This window comes from Emydura macquarii, unplaced genomic scaffold, assembly GCF_026122565.2.
Source record: "Emydura macquarii macquarii isolate MOO-44397 ecotype Brisbane River unplaced genomic scaffold, CSIRO-AGI_Emac_v2 contig_2129, whole genome shotgun sequence".
NCBI classification, from domain to species: Eukaryota; Metazoa; Chordata; order Testudines; family Chelidae; genus Emydura; species Emydura macquarii.
In genome coordinates, this window is record NW_027132266.1 from 100,570 (window position 1) to 107,558 (window position 6,989).

Consider the following 6,989-nt stretch of genomic DNA (forward strand, 5'->3'; position numbering starts at 1 on the left):
TTCACCAAGGAACCGAACAGCTATTGATTTCAGTGGGAGTTAGACCCCTGGGCACATCGGAAAATCCCATCATGTGTCTACACAGAGTTATAAAGGGATAGTTACAATAATAGAATCAGAACTGTCAGGCTGTAAGGGACTGTGAGAGGTCATCACATCCAGCCCCCTGCGCTGAGGCAGGACCAATAAACCTAGACCAGCCCTGACAGGGCTTTGTCCAGGCTATTCTTAAAAACCTTCAACGCAAAAAAGAAGCTTACAAGAAGTGGAAGCTTGGTCAGATGATTAGGGAGGATTATAAAAACACTGCTCGAACATGCAGGAATGAAATCAGGAAGGCCAAAGCACAATTGGAGTTGCAGCTAGCAAGGGACGTGAAGGGGAACAAGAAGGGTTTCTACAGGCATGTTGCCAACAAGAGGAAGATTAGGGAAAGTGTGGGCCCCTTAGAGAATGAGGGAGGCAACCTAGTGACGGAGAATGTGGAGAAAGCTGAGGTACTCAATGCCTTTTTTGCCTCTGTCTGACAAAATCAGCTCCCAGACTGCTGTACTGGGTGGCACAGAATGGGAAGGAGGCGAACATCCCGCAGTGCTGAAGAAACGGGTCCAAAACTATTTAGAAGGCTAAGACATACACAAGTCCATGGGGCCGGATGCAATGCACCAAAGGGTGCTGAGGGAGTTGGCTGAGGTGATTTCAGAGCCATTGGCTATTATCTGTGAAAGCTTGTGGCAACAGGGGGAGGTCCCTGAGGACTGGAAAAAAGAAAATATAGTGCCCATCTTCAAAAAAGGGAGGAAAGAAGATCCAGGGAACTACAGACGGGTCAGCCTCACTTCAATCCCTGGAAAAATCATGGAGCATGTCCTTAAGGAATCCATTTTAAGGCACTTGGAAGAGAGGAAGGGGATCAGGAACAGTCAACACGGATTCACCAAGGGAAAGTCATGCTTTCTATGATGAGGTGACTGGCTCTGTGGATGTAGGGAAGGCGGTGGATGTGATATACCTTGACTTTAGCAAAGTTTTGATACTGTCTCTCACAGTATTCTTATCAGCAAGTTAAAGAAGTATGGGTTGGACGAATGGACTATAAAATGGATCGAGAACTGGCTAGAGCATAGGGCTCAACGAGTAGTGATCAATGGCTCCATGTCTAGCTGGCAACCGGTACAAGCGGAGTTCCCCAGGGGTCGGTCCTGGGGCCGGTTTTGTTCAACATCTTCATTAATGATCTGGAGGATGGGGTAGATTGCACCCTCAGCAAGTTTGCAGATGACACTAAGCTGGGGGGAGTGGTAGCTACCCTGCAAGGTAGGAATAGGATACAGAGTGACCTAAACAAACTGGAGGATTGGGCCAAAAGAAATCTAATGAGGTTCAACAAAGAAAAGTGCAGAGTCCTCCACTTAGGAAGGAAGAATCCCATGCACAGCTACAGATTGGGGACCGACGAGCTAGGCAGCAGTTCTGCAGAAAAGGACCTGGGGGTAACATTGGATAAAAAGCTGGATATGAGTCAGCAGTGTGCCCTGGTTGTCAAGACGGCTAACAGCATATTGGGCTGCATTAAGAGGGGCATTGCCAGCAGGTCGCGGGAAGTGATTATTCCCCTCTATTCGGCATTGATGAGGCCGCATTTAGAATATTGGGTCCCCCACTACAAAAAGGATGTGGACAAGTTGGAGAGAGTACAGCCGAGGGCAACCAAAATGATGAGGGGGCTGGAGCACAAGACTTATGAGGAGAGGCTGAGGGAACTGGGCTTGTTTAGTCTGCAAAAGAGAAGAATGAGGGGGGGATTTGATAGCGGCCTTTAACTACCTGAAAGGGGGTTCCAGGGAGATTGGGGCTAGGCTGTTGTCGATGGTGGCAGATGACAGAACAAGGAGCAACGGTCTCAAGTTGCAGGGCGGGAGGTCTAGGTTGGACATTAGGAAAAAGTTTTTCACTAGGAGGGTGGTGAAGTACTGGAATGGTTTACCTAGAGAGGTGGTGGAATCTCCATCTTTAGAGGTTTTTAAGCTGAGGCTTGACAAAGCCCTGGCTGGGATAATATAGCTGAGGTTAGTCCTGCTTTTAGCAGGGGGTTGGACTAGATGACCTCCTGAGGTCCCTTCCAACTCTATGATTCTATGATTCTAGGGGGATTCCAAACCCTCTCTTGGGAACCTCTTCCAGAGCTTAACTATCCTGAAAGTTAGAAAGTTTTTCCTAATCTCTAACCTAAATCTGCCTAGCTGCAGATTAAGACCGTTACTTCGTGTCCTGCCTTCAGCGGATGTGGAGAACAACTGATCCCCATTCTCTTTTTAACAGCCCTGAATGTATTTGAAAAATATTATCATGTCCCGTCTCGGTTTCCTGTTCCCCAGGCTAACCATGCCCGGTTTTTTTAGCCTTCCCTCAGAGGTCAGGTTTTCTAAGCCTTTTCCGTTGTTGTTGCTCTCCTCTGGGATCTCTCTAATTCGTCCACCTCTTTACTAAAGTGGGGCATCTGGAACTGGACGGAAGACTCCAGTGGAGACCTCCCCAGGGCCAAGTAGATCAGGACAATTACCTCCTGCGTCTTACATACAACACTCCTGTTCATACAGCCCTTTTTCACAGCTGCATCACATTGATGATTCGTATTCCATCCGTGACCCACCATAACCTGCAGATCCTTTCCAGCAGTGCTACAGCCTGGCCAGTTATTCCCCAGGCATAGCCGTTCCTGACTATCTCCCTGTGTGGACCTGCCTGGAAGGCTGAGTTCAGCATATAAAGCTAGGATTCTGCTGCCTCTGTTTGCATGGAAAGTGCAACGTCTTCTCCCCAGAATTGCAGCATACGCGCTCTTAAAAGAAGTCCAGCACCTGATTCCTAGCTTAGCTCCGTCTCAGTCCACGGCCCAATCCCCAACCGGTATAAACTAGCATCACTCCATCAGAGTCAGGGGCCAGATCCGCCCCTGGTGTGAAGCAGCATCACTGTCCCGAAGTCAATATAACTATGGTAATTTACCAGAGCAGAGGGTCTGGCTTATAATTTACATTCTGGTGAACGTTCAAAGCTGTGTCAAGGGTTTTGAGGCCCACTTTCCATTAAAATTGTTCTCTACAGCTATTTTCCTTCTTTATTTAATTAGCTTTGGAATTATGCGAGCTCAAATAGCTAGATATAATTATACAATGTAATTAGGACTTGGATTAATTCATTTATTAATAATAGATCAGGATGAATAGTGTAAACGGTTTCCCAGAAATATTTTCTCAGATATTGAACTGAGTTCCCAGCCTCACTGCCTGAATAAAGACTCATTTGGAATGAATTATTGTTGTTTTCCTTTACTATTGTGGACGCTAACAATGGTGCAGCCAGAACTGGGGCCTCGTCCTACTAAGTGTCACCCATGGACCCTGCCCCAGAAGAGCATATTCTCAGCAATGACTTGAATTTGCCTCTAAACAGCTGGCTGGAAGGATGGTGCAATGGTTACCGTCCTACCTTCAGAAGTGGGACATCCAGGTTGAGTGCACTGCTCTACCGTGGATTTTGCAATGGGGCAAATTGCTCTGTCTCTGTGGGACAGATTTTCATGGGTATTTAGGGGCATGGACTGTGTAGATGATTTTTTAAATCCCGCAAGGAGCTATATTCACAAAAGGGTTTAAGCACCTAACTGACACCTTAGGGATCTACTTCAGAAACCAACATTTAACAAGGGCCTCTTCAGTCTAGCAGAGAAAGGCCCAACACCATCCAGTGGCTGGAAGTTGAAGCTGGACAGATTCAGACTGGAAACAAGGCGTACATTTGTAACTGTGAGCATAATAAACCATTGGACCAATTTACCAAGGGGCGTGGAGGATGCTTCATCACTGACAATTTATAAACCCAGATAGAAAAATCCAAACAGCTCTGCTGTAGGCATTGTTTTGGGGCAGTTCCTTGGCGCGTGTCTCACAGGAGGTCAGCCTCAGACCGGGGGTCAGGAGAGGTTGTTACAGGGGGGTCGCGAACTGTCAGCCCCTCACATGCCATGGCTGTGGCTCTCAGCCCTGCGCGTGGCTGACAGCCAGAGCCCGTCAGAGCCGGGTGGTCGGAAAGCATCATCACAGCCTGAAGTATTTTCAAAGGAGGTCCCAGAAAGAAAAGTTTGAGAACATTGGACTAGACGATCACAGTGGTCCCTTCAGGCCTTGGGATCTAGGAATCTGTGAAAGCAGAGAGGTGGCAGATTGCTGTTGAAATCACTGCTCCCCCTGAGGCAGACTTGAACCAGAGTATCCCACACCCCAACTCCAGATCCTAACCACTGGGCTGAAAGTCACGAGGGAGGACGTCCTCTTCCCCCTCTCCAGCCCAGCCTCACTTTGTGTAAGTTCATCTACAAGGGCCCAGTCTGATAGGTGAGCTCTGAGCACGCTTACCAAATTGGGCCCCGCCGGGAGGTTAGGTGGACGAATGGCTATCTCCCCCGGCCTGTGCGTGGCTCTGGGGCTGGCTGGTGTGGGGCTGCAGAGCACATGTCCCGATGCACAAACAGAGGCACCTGGGGAACTTTTACTGCAAAAACGTAGGAGCCCCCTGCTAAGCCCCACCCTATACTGCAGAGTTAGGTTGACATAAGATATCTTACCTCAACCTAACTGTGTAACCAGACACACGACAGTGTTCCTCCCGCTGCTGTAACTCACTGCAGGATGGGTGGCTGTCCCTCCCTATCAGTTTCGGAGGGAGGCCACACCCACTCCCTACTCTGCTCCAGCAGGGGTTGGCCCAACCCAGGGCAGGGGAACAGTCTCCAGGCTCAGGCCAGGCAGCCCAAAGGCGATAGCCCAGGTTCCAATGGGGAGCAAATAGTCCAGCGCCCCAATGGGCAGCGAAGAGTTCAGAGGGCCCAGGCGGGGCAGTACACAGTTCAGAGGCCCCAGGCGGGGCAGTACACAGTGCAGAGGCCCCAGGCGGGGCAGTACACAGTGCAGAGGGCCCAGGCGGGGCAGCAAACAGCCTACACTGTGCAAACGCCTCTGTGAGGAATGTGCCCAGGGGACTGTCTGAAACAACCGAGGCACACCTGTGATGAGGTGGTTGCCAGCAGAGCCCAGCCAGGTGAAAGGTGTGGCTAATATACATTTCTGTTGGACTTTGGGTGAAGGACTGTAAAAAGTAAAAGGCCGGGGCACTCCCATGGCTGGAGGCTCAAGCACAATGGGAGAAATTGAGGCAAAAGTCGCCACAGTGCCACAGCCAGTCAGGAACGAGCGTGTTGAGTCAGCAGCTTCCCCACCCTCCCATACACACAGAAGCCAGAATATACGACTATCACAGTCACAACCATGTGGGTATGTCAGCAGGTTTCTATTGCTGACAGATGAGATGCATGATTTCATGTCTGTGAGAGACAGTTACGTGCCAACATGCTAAGTAAGTGACACGCCCATGTCCTCTGTCTTTATCATCTTTGCAGAGTCAATGTACTCATCCAATGGCGAATGGAAATCACACCACAACACCTGGCTTCAACCTCCTGGGATTCTCCAGCCTCATGAACTTGCAGGGTTTGCTCTTCATGGTCTTCTTGGTCACTTACGTGGTGATCCTGCTAGGGAACGGTGACATCATCTTCGTCACGGTGCTGGACTCTGCCCTGCACACCCCCATGTACTTCTTCCTGAGCAACCTGTCCTTTGTGGAGATCTGCTACTCTTCTGTCACCCTGCCCAAGATGCTGGCGGAGGATGGAAGTATCTCATTCACCGGCTGTGCTGCACAGATGTATTTCTTCCTTTTACTAGCTGGCACAGAGTGTTTCCTTCTGGCGGCCATGGCCTATGACCATTACGTGGCCATATGTTACCCCCTGTGTTACACACTCACCATGACCAGGGGGTCTGTGCTAGGATGGTAGCCGGGTCCTGGCTTGTCAGCATCCTGCTGCATTTCGGGCAGATGTATTTGGTGTTTTCATTGCCCTTCTGTGTGTCTCATGAAATTAACCATTTCTTCTGTGACAATCCCCTTCTGCTGGAGCTGTCCTACATGGACACCTACAGGAATAAAATGGTCATGTTTATGGCAGCCCTCCTATTCCTAATCACCCCTTTTTTTTAACCGTTACTTCTTATATTAAAATTGCTAGCATGATTTTGAAGATGCCGTCAGTCCAGGGCAGACATAAAGCCTTCTCCACCTGCTTCTCCCACCTCGCTGTGGTGACTCTATTCTATTAATCTGGCATGATTGTGTATTTGAGACCCAAGTCAAGGGATTCCATGGACACTGATAAACTGCTCTTGCTGTTCTACACCATCATGACTCCAATGTTTAACTCCTTCATATATAGTCTGAGGAACAAAGACGTGAAAGCTGCCCCAATGAAATTGGTAGGTAGAAAATGTTTCCACAAATTACACCACATGTTCCTCAGAAAATGTTCTAGATTCCTCTAAAGGCAACGCAGAACCCACAAGTTACATTTCTGGTTCCTTAAGGGATGCTCAAGATTTCTGACAATATAATCTAGACTATATGGAGAGTCCGCCAGACATATTACTAATTATTTTTCATTCCAGATTACTCAAGATACATTCTAGATATCCAAACACCCTGAAAAGATTCATTCTGACATTCAATGTGATACATTTCATATTCCTCAAGAAAATGTATCAGTTACAGGCTGGAGGGTCCTGAAAATTTGCACCATGTGTTCTGCTGCCATTGACAGGCAACTGCTCAGCATTGTGAAGAGGGACCGGGGGTCTAGTGGCTGAGAAAATAGTGGCTATACCGTATAATGGGCCCTGGGGGTGGCGAGGGTGGGGCAGGGAAGGGGCGGCTATACTGTATAATGGGCACTAGGGGCAGCAGAGGGTGAGTGGGTGGGAAAATGGAGCTATACAGTAGTGGATGCCGGTTATATAAAGGGTGAGGAAGTGAACTAATTTATTGTGGTTTACACCTGTTTGAGTTCTGGTACTATATATTTAAAATATGTGAAT

At 48.6% G+C, this 6,989-nt stretch overlaps 1 pseudogene; it reads left to right on the forward strand.

The window, feature by feature from the left end:
* Positions 1–5,476: 5,476 nt before the first annotated feature.
* Positions 5,477–6,440, forward strand: LOC137160091 (olfactory receptor 10AG1-like; annotated as a pseudogene).
* Positions 6,441–6,989: the final 549 nt, after the last annotated feature.